General features: G+C 43.7%; 1 protein-coding gene across 2 annotated transcripts in view; it reads right to left on the bottom strand.

Annotated features, from left to right (window-relative positions):
- Positions 1-1,331, bottom strand: part of LOC140738479 (rab5 GDP/GTP exchange factor-like) — a 35,591-nt gene extending 34,260 nt beyond the window's left edge. Inside the window, exon 1 of one of the 2 annotated variants that reach the window (XM_073065797.1) lies at positions 1,108-1,331. The gene's annotated coding sequence lies outside the window, so the exon portion shown is untranslated. The remainder of the gene's footprint in view (positions 1-1,107) is intronic. The other variant, XM_073065798.1, reaches the window with a different exon arrangement.
- Between the last annotated feature and the right edge of the window lie 16,415 nt (positions 1,332-17,746).

Below are 17,746 nucleotides of genomic sequence, written 5' to 3'. Positions count from 1 at the left end.
ATTACCGGTGCACTGCCAGCAATTCAACCTCAAAGCTCACGGTACATTTATTATCAAAGTACGTCTATGTCACCTTATACAACACTGAGGTTCATTTTCTTGTGGGCATACTCAATAAATCCAATAACAGTAATACAATCAATGAAAGACCGCAGTAACAGGGTGGAGAACCAGTGTGCAAATCAGAAAAATTGTGCAAATATGAAGAAAGAAAGGAAACAACAGTAATAACAACAACAACAAATAAGCAATAGATATCAAGAACATGAATTGGAAAGTCCTTGCTTGAAATTTGTGGGAACATTTCAATGATGGGGCAAGTGAAGTTATCTCCTTTGGTTCAAGAGCCTGATGGTTGAGGAGTAATAACTGTTCCTGGACCTGGTGGTGTGGGTCCTGAGGCTCCTGTTCCTTCATCCTGACAAGAGAGCAAGACCTGGGTGGTGGAGGTCCCTGATGATGGATGCCGCTTTCCTGCAATAACACTTCATGCAGACGTGCTCAGAGGTGGGGAAGGCTTTACCCTGACGGACTGGGCTGGATCCACTATTTTCTGTTCAACAGCATTGATGTTTCCATACCAGGCCAAGATGCAGCCAGTCACACATCTATAGAAGTTTGTCAAAGTTTTTGATGTCACGCCGAATCTTAATGCAACGTAAGAAGAAACAACTATATTGAAACAGCAGCGGGATGTTTACAAAGTCTGGGGATCTTTTATTTTCCAAAAGAAAAAGAACTATGCTCATCAGTAAGTTAGATAACACGTTCAACTACAATGGAGGAATTTGACCTGTTGTGTTGCTTTGTAAAACCATTGTGGCGACAAGGAAGAACACCCACACACAAAATGCTGAAGGAACTCAGCAGGTAAGGCGGGGCATCTATGGAAATGAATAAACAGTCGATTCGGGCTGGGACCCTTCTTCAGGACTGAAATTGCAATCCCAAGAATTTGAGCGAGAACTGTCAATCACAGAGACGGTGCGTTGTCAATACGAAATTAAACAGAGCCGGTGCTCTCCGCCCTGCCCAAGGGTCCCCCTCCCTCCGCTCCTCTACCACCCCACACGGCCGTGTCCCGTCCCGCTGGAAGCAACGCCGTACCTACTTGCCCGGCTCGGTCACCTGCCGTCGGGGGAGAGTTCTGACTTTACCCGGAACCACACACACTCCACGCAGAGCCCGCCCCTCGCACAACCGTAAGCTTAGAACCAAACTTCGAGAGGACCTCGATGTCTCTCGGCTTCGGATCGGAAATCAGTGGGTGTTTGCAGGTCCTTCGAGCAGTTGCTGCGTCGCTGTCCCAGTTTGTCGAACAGGAAATTGCTCAACACATATTAATCAGTAACATTGCAGGGAAACGGTTCCACGTCTGGAGTGGACTCGCATGCCGCTTCAGGTTTACTGTGAAAGCCGTTCACTCCGCTTTTAAAACTAGCCCCGGCACTTCATAAAAAAGGCAAAGAGTCTAATTTTGAGAACGAGCACGAATGATTTAATAATTCGTTTAAATATCTTGCAATGCGACGCTGCGGGGCAGGAGTCCACTCCACGAAACGGGCCCGAGTCTTTTCAGTCTTGCGCTCGGGTTTGAAGGGGCTCGCCCAGCCCTCGGCTCATCGGGACCGAGCTTCCTCTGAGAGCTCAACTTTATAACATCAGAATAGGATTCCGTATTATATTGACCAGTTGACCACAGACTCTAGCTTAACGTTCAAGAAACAATCGTTCCCAGCACGGGAGCTTTACGTGTCTTTAATAAGACATAGGAGCAGAATTAGGCTATTCGGTCCATCGAGTCTGCTCCACCGGCTGATCCGTTTCCCTCTCAAATCTGCCTTCACCCAGTAACCTTTCACACACTGACCAATCAACCTCTACCTTAAATTCACCCAATAACTTGGCCTCCACACAGTTACCAGTCTCAACGAATTCCACAGATTTACAGCTCTGGCGAAAGAAATTACTCCTCATTGCATTCTAAATGGACGCCTCTGTATTCTGATGCTGTGCCATCTGGTCCTAGACACCCCCACCATAGGAAAACATCCTCCCCACATTCACTCTATCCAGGCCTTTCAACATTGAGATCCCCCCTCAGCTCCAGTGAGTACAGACCCAGAGCCATCAATTGCTCCTCATACAATAGGCCTTTCATTCCCGGAATCAGATTTAATATCACTGACATATGTCATGAAATTTGCTGTCTTTTCAGCAGCACTACATGCAATATATACTAATAGAAAAATGTGAATTACATTATAAATATAACTCTCTCCAATGTCAGCACATACCTTTTTAAATAAGGGGCCCAAAACTGCTCTCAATACTCCAAGTGAGGTCTCACCAATGTCTTGTAAAGCCTCAGTAAATAAACAAGTAAATAAAGTTGTGTATTACACAACAAATCCCACCTTGCTTAGGATTACACCACCATAATTGTGAATAAAAACTGACCAATAGGAATATTTATAAATAAGATTCCCTCTCATACATATGCAAACCAAATTAACACTAGGTCACTTACTCAATATTTATTCTAAATTACAGTCCTGTACTATGAGAATTCAGGCATCTCCTCCTAGCCCCAACACACTCCTCACCATTTCAGCCAACGTTATGTATAGATTCCAAAAGATACTCTCAACTCCACCAGTAAATGAAAATCTTTCTTCACCGTTTCTGACTTTGAATTAATGCCAAGCAGATTCAACCTCTCACTCAATGCCAGCAAGACCAAGTAACTGATTGGAGACTTCAGGAGAGGGAAACCAGGGGTCTATGAGCCAATCCTCATCAGATGATCAGAAATGGAGAGGATCAATAACTTTAAATTCCTGGGTGTTACCATTTCAGAGGACTTGTCCTGGAACAGGTACGGTAAGTGTAATTGCAGAAAAAGCACTATGGTGCCTCACTTTCTTAGGAGTCTGCAGAGACTTGGCACGACAACCAAAACTTTGACAGATTTCCCCACCACCCAGGCCATGCTCTTTTCTCACTGCTGCCATCAGGTAGAAGGTACGAGAGCCTCAGGACTCACACCAGGTTCAGGAACAGTTACTACCCCTTAACCATCAGGCTCTAGGACAAAAGGGGATAACTACACCCACTTGCCCATCCATTGAGATGTCCCCTCAACCAATGATCTCACTTTAAGGACTCTTTATCTCATGGTCTTGTTATTTATTGCTATTTATATTTGCATTTGAACAGTTTGTTGTCTTCTGCCCTCCACTTGATCTTTCAGTGATCCTGGTGTATGATGTTAAAAGACCCAATGATTCCAGGATCATGACTGAAGATGTGTCCAGAGGGATCAGTAGATGTATGTACACAGCTTATAATTACTATTCTGTAGACTTGCTGAGTCTGCCCACAGGAAATGAATCTCAGGGTTGTATGTGGTGACATGTATATATCTGATAATAAATTTTACTTTGAACTTTGAAAAGGCTACAGGCCTGAAGAGTAACTGGGAAAAAGAAGACTGTGTTTAAAGTGACACACACCTAGGACAGAGCTATACAAAGTCCAAATAGTTTTATTGCTGTTTTGGGAAAACTTTGAATTTTAATTATTTTATTACTACCTGGGTGGTGGGGTGGAGATGTGTCCCTAGCAAAGGAGGTGTAAGGCACTCCTTCTCTCCACTAGACTGCAGGTTACCCTTGGGCACCTGCTTAGCCCCTCCCCCCCGATCAGGGTCACATGAAACCACGGCAGCAGGTGCTGGGTGGTCTTACAAGCGGCTGGTGCACATCACAAATTCTGGTTATGTGACCACTGACACCCGGCAGACAATCTCTGAAGAATATTGATAATGGCTGGGGCCATCCGCTTTGCCCAGGAGAAAGCAATGCCAAACCCTTGCCAAGAACAATCATGGTCACGGATAGAGAAAGGAATGGGAATGGCAGTGTGAGGGGTGGCTTTCCCCGTAGATTACAGATGGGTGGAAGACCACGATCGCCCATGTCATACGACATGATGATGACGATGCTTCTGATTATCATCATGTCCCCAAACAGTGTGTAGTTAAATCTGCTCTGCTGCTGTGAACAGACCTCCAGTGTCACTATGACATGGAGGGAAATATCCGACACCATCCTTATTTCTGGCCACTGTCCAGTGATTAATAGCTACAGCCTGTTATGCCACTGGCATTTAGGGCAACAGTGAAAGTCCTCCATCTCTGTCCTTGGCCATTGCTGTTTGCGTAACAATTTTGTTTTGTCCAGTCAGGGTTGTTAGCCCTGAGCTGAACCCCTAACCTGGAGAACCGGTGAACCACTCTTCGTCTGGCCTCTACCCTTTGACCTGTTTGGCATGGGTGACCCTACCAAGAGCCAAAACATAAAGCCCTGACTCCAGCCAACGTAACTCTCTGGGTCACTGAGGCACGCAAGCCTCCGAACCCTGCGACAAGGTTGTGGTCCTCTGGGAGGATGCAGTCATTACTGCTGGTTTGTGGTCAAGTGAGGTGTTCACTGGATTGAACTCCAGTTGCAGCTTTTCCCCTCAGAAACATTTGCAAGATGGGAGCGATGTCACCGTGCAAATGCAGCAATGAAACCAAGTGAGACATTGCTCCTGGCCAAACACATTCCCACATGCTCTCACTTACAACACAGAGACCATTTGGCTAAATGAGTCTGGAACAATAATCTCTTGGAGAAACATCAATGAGTTGAACAGTGTCTGTGGTGGGTTGGGACTTGCCAACGCTTTGGGTTAAATACCTACATCCCACCTTCATCCAGATTCTGCACCGGCTCTCAAAGAAATCTAACCAATCCAATGTCCGCATTTATTCAGCAATCATTTGAGAGGATGAGAATATGAAAGTAAGGATGTAACGTTGAGGCTTTATAAAGCACTGAAAGCAGTTTGGACTCCTTATCTAAGAAAGGATGTGTTTGGAGAGGAGGTTCACAAAACTCATTCTGGGATTGAAAGGCTTGTCATTTGAGGAGGGTTTGATGGCTCTGGGCTTGTACTCGCTAGAATTCAGAAGCATGAGGGGGGATCTCATTGAAACCTATTAAATGTTGAAAGGCCTCGATGGAGTGGATGTGCTGAGGACGTTTCCTATTGTGTGGGAGTCTAGGACCAGAGGGCACAGCCTTGGAATAGAGGGATGTCCATTTAGAACAGAGATGAGGAGGAATTTCTTTAGCCAGAGGACAGTGAATCTGTGGAATTCGTTGCCACAGGCAGCTGTAGAGGCCACATCGTTGGGTATACTTAAGGCAGAGGTTGATAGATTCTTGATTAGCCAGGGCATGAAGGGATACAGGGAAAAGGCAGGAGATTGGGGCTGAGAGGAAATCTGGATCAGCCATTATGAAACGGCAGAGCAGATGATGGGCCAAATGGCCTAACTCTGCTCCTGTGCCTATAATCTTATTCCGCTGTAACTCATTCTCTCACAGGCCGTCATTAGAACCGTGATTCCACCTACACCAGGGGCAATTCACAGAAATTTACACATGACTGGGATGTGGGAGAAAATTGGAGCATATAGCCACAAGGAGAATGTGCAAACACGATAGTACAGAGTACTCAAGATTGGGGCATGCTGGAACTATGAGGCCGTCCCTAACTCTTTATATTCTGCCTGCAAGACCTTCCCTTTATCCATATTTGTTAATAATGATATCGCCCACAAGCTCTTGCTTTCTCCATAACTTCTTGTAGATCGCCGGTGATTTTCTCCATCTCAGCACCAGGGTGGCAACACCCCCTTCTGGAATTACGGTATGTGTCTTCGGGCTTGGTCTGTTAGACACACAGATACTGCAATAGTGGTGCAATTACCTAACTCCAGATCATTTTAACACAAGGATGCAACAAATTCCCTTATTAATAATCGACAATAAGAAACCTCATCTAAACTCTAAAAAAAAATTAAAGAAGAACATGAGAAAATCTGCAGATGCTGGAAATCCAAACAACACACACAAGAATAGTTTTGCAGTCAGTTTTTTGAAGTGCCCAGAGCCCAGCAGAGTTGTGAAGAGTTGTGTTGGCCAGAAGTTGTATTGGCAAAGCCAAGCTTAGATTTAATGATGTGGAAAGTCTGGAAGGAAGGAGAAGCAGAGAGCAAGTAAGGTTTCTAACTTTGAGCAGGTAGTTCAATAGTCTTCATTTCAACATCGTGATAAAGTAGGGAAGAGGATATGGAGACATGGGGTGCTTAAAAAGAAAGACTGAAATAGAAATAGAAAGAGAGAGATTTTAGGTTAAGAGAGGACTCACAATCAGATAACTAAGTTCTATCTATTCTTCAGGACTGTAATGATGAAGGGTCTCAGCCTGAAACATCACTGCCTGACCTGCCGAGTTCGTCCAGCACATTGTGTCTGTTGTCTTGAATCTTTGTAGTGCCTCCACAGTTTAGTCATATTGTGATGTGGGACATAATTTCTGTACAACAAGATGTGAAACAAAATTTTAGCTGAACTGACTCATAGAATGACTTAAACCTATCTACTCACATTCTTGCTGAAGTTTCACAAACACCCTGTGTCACTGGTAAGAGCTGACCTATTATTTGTATGGAATTCTCCGTGTGTGATGTCATGATTAGGGTTAGTGCATTCTGGGTAGAGGCCTCACACCTAATTTAAATGGAGTGGAACTTGAGGGATGAATTGAATAAGTTGATATTCCTCATACACAGTTGCATATGGTATGAAATCCATTCATTCATCTGTCAGTTAATGATAAAGAATGACTTACGAAATAATTCAGCAGAACAAAACCTTGTTTTCTTTGTATATCTTCTCTTCCCCTGTGGGAAGAGCTGTCTTGATCTGGAATATTAATAGTGTACGTCAATGTGCTCCTTCTTCTGGTAGAAGCCACAAGCTATTTCTTAGGTTGGGCATTTTTCTAATGAATCCATTCCTGTTCCAACGTTCACCACTGGCTCAGTCAAAGATTCCCGATTCACAAGTGGATTTCTTTTGATTAGTCTTTGTTTGGGCCTGTAGTCATCAAAGTTCGAAGTAAATTCTATTATCAAAGTACATATTTGTCACCACATACAACCTCGAGATTTATTTTCCTGCAGGTACACTCAGCAAATCTATAGAATAGTATACCAGGACCAATAAAAGATCAGCCAGAGTGCAGAAGACAACAAACTGTACAAATGCAAATATAAATAGCATTAAATAATGAGAACATGAGATAATGAGGTAAAGAGTCCTTAAAGGCCATAAGAACATAAGATATAGGAGCAGAGTTAAGCCATTTGACCCATCAAGTCTGCTCCACCATTTCATCATGGCTAATCTAATTTTCCTCTCAGTTCCAATCTCCTGCCTTCTCCCCATATCCCTTCATGTTTTGACCAATCAAGAATCTATCAACCTCGGCCTTAAATGTGCATAAAAACTTGGCCTCCACAGCTGCTTGTGGCAATGAATTCCACAGATTCACCACTCTCTGGCTGAAGAAATTCCTCCTCATCTCTGTTCTAAAAGGATATTCTTCTACTCTGAGACTGTGTTCTCTGGTCTCACACTGTCCCACCATAGGGAACATCCTCTCCACGTCCACTCTATCAAGACCTTTCCCCTTTCATTAGGTTTCAATGAGGTCTCCCCTCATTCTTCTGAATTCTAGTGAATACACGCCCAGAGCCATCAAACGCTCATGTGACAAGCCATTCAAACTGGGAATAATTTTCGTGAACCGACTTTGAATCCTTTCCAGTTTCAGCATGTAAGCGCCCAAAACTGCTGACAATACTCCCAAGTGAGGCCTCACCTGTGCTTTATAAAGTCTCAACATTACATCCTTGCTTTAATATTCTAGTCCTCTTCAAATGAATGCTAACATTGCATTTGCCTTCCTCACCACAGACTCAACCTGCAAGTTAACCTTCAGGGAGTCCTGCACAATGACTCCCAAATCCCTTTGCTCATACACAATTCCTCAGTTTTTGGTATTTTCTCACCATTTAGAAAATACTCAACCCTTTCATTTCTTCTACCAAAGTGTATGATCACACACTTCCCGACACTGTATCCCATCTGCCATTCTCCTAATCTAAGTCCTTCTGTACCCACTCTACTCCCTCAAAACTACCCTGCCCCTCCACCTATCTTCATATCATCTGCGAAGTTTGCAGCAAAGCTGTCAATTTCATCATTCAAATCATTGACATATAACATAAGAAGTATCAGTCCCAACACCGACCCCCGTGGACCACCACTAGTCACAGGCAGCCAACCAGAAAAGGCTCCTTTTATTCCCACTCTTTGCCCCCTGCCAATCAGCCACTGCTTTACCCATGCTCAAATCTTTCCCGTAATACCACGGGCTCGTAGCTTGTTAAGCAGCCTCATGTGTGGCACCTTGTCAAAGACCTTCTGAAAATTCAAGTACACAACATCAAGTGATTCTCTTTAGTCTATCCTGCTTGTTATTTCTTCAAAGAATGCCAACAGATTTATCAGGCAAGATTCTCCCTTGAGGACTACAGCCTATTTTATCACATGCCTCCAAGATCCCTGAGATGTCATCCTTAACAACTGACTCCAACATCTTCCCAACCACTGAGGTCAGACTAACTGGCCTATAGTTTCCTTTCTTCTCCCTTCTTGAATGATCGCCCACGTTGTACAGCATGGCACATAATGATGATGAAATGCTCATTGCCCATTCAGAAATCTGATGGCGGAGGGGAAGATGTTGTTCCTACAACATTGAGTGTGTGCCTTCAGGCTCCTGTACCTCCTCCCTGATGATAGTAATGAGAAGAGAAGAGGGCATGTCCTGGGTGATGGACCCCCCCCCCCCCCCAAGTATATTCAAAAATCAAATGTGAAGTAACAGTAAAATGAACCCTGGGGCGAGGAGCAGGCCACTGCAGACAGACTTGTCATTGAGTTTCCTGCACGACAACAGTGAGCGCAGTGGATCCTCATCGTTTCACAGCTCCAAGTGAAATGAAAGGAGCAGCACTGAACACTGTATATTGCCTGTCTAAAACTTGCTAAAGTCAGACGGGAGAGACTTGTGTTCGCTCTTCTCTAATTAGGATGCACGCTGAAATGTGACTCCACCTGAAATGTTTTATGCCATTTAAGCCATGATCCCAACCATAAGGTTGAGAGCAGAGCTCATCACAGTGAAGACTGGTGACAAAAACGTGGCACCATTAGCCTCTCTGATAACTTGACCCCTGCCTTCGAAACAGGTCAATGGCAGATGTGATCTCCCTGGTTCTACACTCATCTCTGGAGCATCTGAACAGTGAAGACACTTATGTTAGACTATTGACTCTTGTTTGTTGACTGCACCTTGGCCTTCAGTACTATAATTCCAAGCAAACTCCGAGCCCAATGAGTCAACACCTCCCTCTGCAATTGAATCCTCAACTTCCTGACCAAAAGACTGCATTCATGATTATTCTCAATGTTGTACCCCACAAGGCTGCTTAGCCCCCCACTCCTCACCCTGTACACTCGTGACTACGTGGCCAAATTCTGCTCTAGCCCCATCTATAAGCTTGCAGAGGACACCACCATAATGAGCCATATCCCAAATAATGATGAGTTAGATCACAGGAAGGAGATAGAGAGCTTAGTGATATGTTGTCATGGCAACAGACCTTCCCTCAATGCCAGCAAAACAAAAGAGCTGGTCATTGACTTCAGAAAGGCGGACAGTGCATGTGCTCCGGTCTACATCAACAGTGCTGATGTGGAGAGGGTTGAGAGCGTCAGGTTCCAAGGAATGAACATCACCAGTAGCTTGTCCTGGTCCAACCACATGGAAGTCACGACCACACTAAAGTAATGTGACGTATCCCCTTCTACCCTTGTCAGTTTTTATCAATGCTTCATAGAAAGCATCCTAATTGGGTGCAGCTCGTCTTTGCATGCCAACAGCTCTGCCTATGTCCACAAGAAACTGTGGAGTGTTGTGAACACAGGTCAGAACATCACAAAAACCAACTTCCCCTCTCCCTGGACTCTGACTATGCTTCTTGCTGTCTCAATAATACAGACAGTACAATGAAAAACCTCTCCCATCCCAGACATTCTCTCTTCTCCCCTCTCCCATCGGGCAGAAGACACAAAAGCCTGAAAGCATGTCCCACCGGGCTCAAGAATATCTTCCACCAATAAGACTATTGAATGCTTCCCTGGTACAAAAGGATGGACTCTTGACCTCAAAATCTTCCTCATTATGATCTCCCGCCTTATTGTCTACCTGCACTGTACTTCGTCAGTAGCTGTTACAATTTATTCCGCATTCTGTTATTGTTTTACCTTGTACTATCTCAATGCACCATGTAATAAAGTTATCTCTATGAGCAGTAAGCAAGACAATTTTTTTCACACCTTTTCCTTGGAGGTCAAGATTCAGTATACAGACGACCCTTGCATTTGATTGCAGCCAAAGGCCAAACTCCAAGACTTAATTCTCTCATTTACTGAAGCAAAAGCTGAACAAGGGTCCTCAACCAACTTGCCCCCAATGCACCACCTGCTCTTCAGAAATGAAGGTTCAATGCGAGACCCTTGAAAGTGTGGAACATTTTAATGTTTCAGGAGTCACCTCTTGCCAAAGCCAAACATGTATAGCTGAATTCACCAAAGCACCCATAGAGCCTTCTGGTCTTTTGAGGGAAAGGGTGATGAAGATCAAACTGTTGTGCCTAAGATAATTTGTGATTTATTAGACAGCAGTGATCCCTGCCCTCCTATATGTATCTGGGATCTGCATTACAGCAACATCTCAAGGCATTGGAGAGATACGACCAACACTGCCTTCACAAAATATTCTAAACCCACTACAGGGTAAGCGAGCCAACATTAGCATCCTTCACCAGGCCAAGCACTGAGGCTCCACCCACATTCAAGTAGCTCTGTTGGATAGGCTACATTGATCGTATCCGACAGCTGACTCCCAAAATACTCTCTTCTGAGCTCTGACGTGGGAGGAGATTACTGGTGGTCAGAGAAAAAACATTCAAGGATGTGATCATGACCTTCTTGTAGAATACTACATCCCCGAAGGCTTCCAGCACTCTTTAGACCACGACCATTCGAAGAGGAGAAGGAGAATTCGGAGAACCTCATGGTCATTCAACAGAAGCACCCAGAGGCCCTGTGAAAACAGCCAAAGGAGTGAACACCCTACAAACCTCCAGCCCCTCCTCCAATGAGATGCTAGATACCCCTTACCCCACCCTGTGGAAGAGTCTGTGGTTTTCACATAGGGCTTTTCAGCCACTGCACAACTCACAGCCTCTCAGGTTGAAGTGTCATCCTTAATCTTGAGGGCCAGTCTTGGAAACTACATTTCAAAAATAAGTTGGTAACTGCAAGGTACTTTAGACCTTAAGATATCGGAGCAGAATTAGGCCATTTGGCCCATCGAGTCTACTCCACATTTCATCATGGCTGATCCATTTTCCCACTCCTGTCTTCTCCCCGTATCCCTTCATGCCCTGACTAATCAAAAACCTATCGACCTCTGCCTTCTTATACCCAATGACTTGTCTTCCACAGCTGCCTGTGGCAATGAATTCCACAGATTCACCAATCTCTAGCTAAGCAGATTCTTCCTCATCTCTGTTCGTACTGGATGGCCCTCCGTTCTGAGGCTGTGCCCTCTGGTCCTAGACTTTCCCTAACTTAGGAAACATCCTCTCCACATCCGCTCTATCGAGGCCTTTCAACATTTGACAGGTTTCAATGAAATCCCCACTTATTCTTCTGAGTTCCAGTGAGTACAGGCCCAGAGCTATCAACCATACCTCTTGTGGTGACCATTTTGTTCCCAGAATCATTCTTGTGAACCTCCTACATTCAGGAAGAGAAGTGAAGAGGCTCTATAAAAGCCATTTTAAAATTGAGGTTCAGCTTTTTGTCAGATTACCAGAAGTCACAATGAATAGTGACTTCTATCTCAAGCAGAGTGAGATCCCCCTAGATCCTACCTGACCAAATGATATTTACAGCATTTTCTGCTGTTATTTAACCAAGTGGAGACATTCTGTTGTATTTCAACACATTCAGAACCAATGAATCTGGTAAATTGAACAGAAATGTTATGTGCAGTTGCCAATTGCATATAAGTATTAATTTTAGGACAGAACAAATTTGTAATACCTTCCAGCATGAACCTAAAGAACATGTTTAAAAGTCATTTCAGTTTCAATGAATTCTCAGATTCTCAAGCAAGCCCCACTGTAGTCTATCAAACCTGCTCGAAATTCAAAGTCCATCACGGAACTTGGCGTCTGTAGACGGATTCTCATTGTGGAACATTATTCGCTTACTTTTATTGTTAGCACAATTTGTTTTTTTCCTCTGAACGCTGGGTGTTTAACAGTCTTTTTTTAATGGGTTATTTTGGGTTTCTTTGTTTTGTGGCTGCCTGTAAAAAGATGAAACTCAAAGTTGTATAATGTATACATATTTTATACTGAAATCTCAGCTCTCTTTCACACTGTGTGCAGTCTTGGAAGCCTTCTTCCTTGAGCTCCTCCTACTTCCTTCCAGTAAGAAATGTGGGGAACCCATGGCTTTCTTTATCAGTCGGATAAAGATCATCCAGTTGGCTTCCTCTACTATTTTCCTGCCTATTCTACCACCCACCCACTCTCCTAACCCCAGCCCACCCATCCAGACTTGTAAGGTTCCAGCTACAGTGCCAGACTTGTGTCTTTTTCTAATTTAATCTCCCCTTTTATCCTCCCCAAGAGCCTTGCCCACAAACCCCATCTTTAGGTAGTTTTGTTTCTATTCCCGCTAAACTGCTCCCGGCTTCCCATTCTGACCTCCAAGTGAACTAACTTTGTTCATGGACCCACCCCTTTCAAATCCACTCCCCAAAGGACCCAACCCTTCACTCTCCTGAACCAACGTAGGGAGGCTCCCCTGCAAATTTCATGCTCATCTTACCAAGCATTCCTTGTCTTGTTCCTCCAGTCATGTTTCTGCCCTGCTCTTTTCCCAGAGTCAGGAATAACGTGCTCCCAGAAGAAAAGTAAGGAGCACAGGATTTAGATGAGTGTGTTGTTATAATGTAATTAATTAGAGATACAGCACAGTAACAGGCCCTTTCCTTCCAATGAGACCATTTGCACCCATGTGACCAATAAGCCTACCAATCCATACGTTTTAGGAATGCGGGGGGAAATTGGAGTATATCGAGTGCCTTCATCACAGCCTGGTATGGAAAAACACAAAGTGAAGAGTCCTTGAAAGTGAGATTCTAGGTTGTGGGAACATTTCAATGATGGGGCAAGTGACGTTATCCCCTTTGGTTCAACAGCCTGATGCAACCCAGGTTAATTAAACCCAAGGATGTGATGTTAGAAAGCCCCACCTGCACTGACTGAATTTAAAAAAAGAGAACCTGAAAAAAAAGCTGTGCAAGAACGAGGCATGGCTGATGCAGGTGTGGACGAGTGAGAGAAACACAGCAAACTATTAGAAACTAACTAACGATATCTTAGGTGTATACAATGATGTGTGGCTAGTCAGAGGCTTTTTCCCAGGGCCGAAATGGCTAACACGAGAGGGCACAGTTTTAAGGTGCTTAGAAATGGATACAGAGGAGATATCAGGGGTAATTTTTTTACTTAGAGAATGGTGAGTGCATGGAATGGGCTGCCGGTGATGGTGGTGGAGGCGGAAATGATAGGGTCTTTTAAGAGACTCCTGGATAGATACATGGAGCTCAGAAAAACAGAGGGCTATGGGTAACCCTAGGTAATTTCTAAAGTAAATACATGTTCTGCACAGCATTGTGGGCCAAAGGGCTTGTATTGTGCTGTAGTGTTTCTATGTTTTGATGTAAACCGTTAAAAGTGGAATTAGTAGTGAGCATCTCTTCCCTACTTACTTGGAAACCTCAGGTTGAAACCCCTGGAGGAGAGACGATATTGATAAAAGGTTTCTTGAAGCTACGACTGTATCAAGCATGCTATTTATTGTAAATTACCTTAAATTGCACATTTAGACAGAGACATAACCAGAAGATTTTTAATCCTCAAGTATATGAAGGATGTAAGAAATAAAGTCAATTCAATTCAATAATATCGGCGGAGATGTGTGTCCAAGATCTCTTCTGTGTAACTGGGAATTAGTTCTGTTAAATCATACCAAAGGATTTGATCAGGTCTTTTTGTGTAAGTATTGCGAATCAGCTTTCCATGGATGACCCACTGTGTCATCCAATGAACCAAGAAACAGGAAACAATATTCAAGATCGAAGAACCAGCATGGGAACAAATTATTTCATGACATAGGGGATTTAATATCTTGGATGGATAAGTTTATTTCTCATTTGAAGGATCAGAATTTGATTTTCTGCAAGAACTGATTATTTTTGCAAAGACTTTGATAAGTTATTGAATGAGTTTTACTTTATTTAAAAGTTGTGATGTTGGAGAATTTGTCATGAAAGGATTTGAGTTGTATACATGATCTTATATATATTTTTCCTTTTCTAATTAACTAGGGAAAAATAGAAAGGCAATTGTTAGTCTGTAAACCTTTAAATAGAGAATAACACGTGATCTAATTAGTTTGAGAAATTGGGGTAACAAAGGTTATTTTAATGAATATCACTGATTCTAACTAAACAGGCTTTTGTTGATATCTAAGATTTGGAACCTAAACAGAATTTTGAATTGTTCTTGCTCATGTAAATATTTTGTACATATTTTGTTTTTTCTTATAAAAAACACATTCTCCCCAGAAGTGTGTGGTCTCGATTCAATGCCTCCTTCTGATACCTAAACCTCTGATGACCTGTTAGCACCTGGTGAAAGTTGATTTTTTCCAAAGAGTGCGACAACCAGTCACACTCGTAAGACCAGTGTTACACAGTGCATTAGATAACCAGTAACACGCTGATTAGTATACAAAGCACTAAAAAGTATCTTATTGCTCAAAGTCACTTATTCAATTCAGACCCAAGTGAAAGAAAATGGAAGTCATAGAGGAAAAGGGTGTCATGTTTTAGTCAATGGCATAACAGGAACAGAAAAAGAATAGGAAGTACCAGACTTTCTAAAAGAATATGGCTCAGTTGCCAGAGTAATCTCTCTAACTGGCCCGGTGCAGAATTTCCCCAGAGTCCCTCATAGCTGAGCAGCATTTCGACTCTGCAATGCAAGATCTCCGACCCTTGCACTCAACAGGCAAACGGTGACCAAAACGTTTCCTACCATGTCGTTACTTTAGCCAGTGTTTACACTCAGGAAGTTGGAAAAGACACCACTCAAGCTTACCTTGGTGAGTTGAAAACCTTAGCGTAGTGATTATAATGAAATCTTGAGAGAGTTGTTAACCCAGATCAGTGAAACCCTTACTATGGAGAGTAGGGAAACAGTCAGTGTTCAAACTGCTGAAGATGTACTTAACAAGACCACAACTCTTCCATTCAGAGCAGACTCCTCTGATACAAACCCGTCAGAAACAGCTCTAGCTGCTATTCAGAATAATTCAGTCCCTGTAGTGCAAACTAATTGAGTTGAAGTGAACCCATCCCTCTCTCCCAGTGATCTAATCCCTCCAGGTATTCCCAGAGTCCCAGTGGAGCACATTGTGCGCAGTAATGACTTGATGGCTCATTGGCAATCCACCAGTAAGGCTGGGAATTTTCTCTGGTAGAAACCCTCGTCTACCTAACGAGGCGGATTATGAGACTTGGCGTGCTAGTGTTGAACTGTTCTTGCAAGACCCAAGGGTGTCTGATCTTCATAGAAAATATTAAAGTATTCTTCCCTAGCTTCCATAAGCCCTGGAGCTTCACCCGCTAATTACATACAGCTCAGCACGGAGGATGGCGATGAATTATTTGCCAAATTCATGAACGCGGTACAGAACCCGGGCGGAAAACGGTCCGCCTACCTACAGGTAGCGTTGGCACTGACCGTGAAGCGAGGTCAGTGCTGAAACTGAGGCTAAACAAGCATCTCTTAAAACAGCTTTGTAGGGGCTGTTGGGACCACTCCCCAATGTTAAAGCTGCAAATGGAACATAAAAAACAAAAGCCGCCATCGTTTACCGAGCTATGGACATCTCGCACCGAGGGAGACAAGCTTGCTTCCGGAATCGCACACATTTAGGAACAGTCAAACAACGTGCTGTCATACAGTCTCAGACCTCAGGAACGTGCCTGTAAAGAAGATGATGTAACACAGCCAACTTCAGTTACTTCTCAACTTACTAAGCAAATCGCCGAGCTTCAAAGTCAACTAGCTACGCCAAGCACAAAACAGCAGAAGGTAAAAGCGAGTGATAAACCATTAAAAGGCCAGGCTGGCAGGAGTCCACAACCACGGACAAACCAGCACCTTGGTATTGTTTTACATGTGGCAGAGATGGGCTCAGAGCCAGCTCTTGCTGGCATGAACTCAACCCTGCATTAGTGGCAGAAACGAGAAGACAGTTTCAAAAGATACAGAGTGAAAGGGTACTCATTTTAAACTCGAAGCAGTTACTGACGCCGGACAAACGGGGCCTGATTTTGGGACAAAGCATGTCCCAAAATCCCCCAGAACTTGCTTGGTGAAACAAAGTTCCCAGAAAGAGCGAAAACGCAGCTTGAAGTTTCCTGTGCTGAACTCAGGTGATGGGGTTGAGTTAGCGCTGACGTCGTATGTTGCGTTGACGTAGTGGTCTTAAACAGACACAGATGTTGCCATTGCATTTGTTCGACCCTTAACGATGCATTCAAGTGCGATACCTGACAGTTCCGCCTAAGAAGCTCAGAGCGGGGGATTACCAGTCATTTCTCATCTCTCTGATGCCGAGGTTACAGACTCCCAGTTAGCAGATCCGTATATTAGGGAAGTCATCAAGCATACGGAAACTGGAGAAAATCCATCTCCTTCAGTGAGAAACGCAATCCCTAGACAACCCTACCTTCTCAGAGAATGGGATCGTCTATAGGAAAAAATTAACCTAGGTAAAACAATTTACCAGCTAATTTTACCTGAAAAGTTTCAATCTGATGTACTTAAGAGTCTTCATGATGCCTTTGGTCACATGGGTATTGACCGTACCCTGGATTTAGTCAGAAGCCGATCCTATTGGTCCAAGGTGGCTGCTGACGAGGATCACAAGATTAAAACATGTGGTCGATGCGTAAGAAGAAAGACCTTGCCTGAGACAGGTGCTCCGAGTGAATACGTGTGCATGGACTTTCTTACTTTAGAACCCGATCAAAGTAACACAAAAGATGTGTTAGTAATAACTGATCATTCCACTACACCTAACCAAAAAGCCAGGGTGTTTGTGAAGTTCCAGTGTAGCATTATGGTTATCCTGAGCGCCTACACAGCGATAGAGGGCCTGACTTCGAATCCCATTTGATTACAGAATTATGTGAGATAGCTGGAATTCAAAAAGTCAGAACTACACCGTATCATCCCAGAACAGTTTAACAGGACCCTCTGAAATAATGTTGGGAACCCTGGAGACACTGGGGAGAATTTGTGAAACCCTAGTCCATGCTTATAATTGTACTAGGAATGAGACAAGTGATGTTTGGATGCCAACCCAGACTTCCTGTTGACTTAGCTTTAGGACTACCCTTGAAAGACAAACATGGTACATCACACTCCCAGTATGTGCAACATTTGAAATCTCGAGGAAAGCTTCGAGATAGCCATGGGGAGCTCACAGACGGAAACAAGACCAGATATGACAAACATATGACAGCTTCAGAGTAGAAAGAAGGAGACAAGAGCTCG

Source organism: Hemitrygon akajei, chromosome 14 (assembly GCF_048418815.1).
Source record: "Hemitrygon akajei chromosome 14, sHemAka1.3, whole genome shotgun sequence".
Lineage (NCBI taxonomy): Eukaryota > Metazoa > Chordata > Chondrichthyes > Myliobatiformes > Dasyatidae > Hemitrygon > Hemitrygon akajei.
This window is presented reverse-complemented; position numbering and strand designations above follow the sequence as displayed.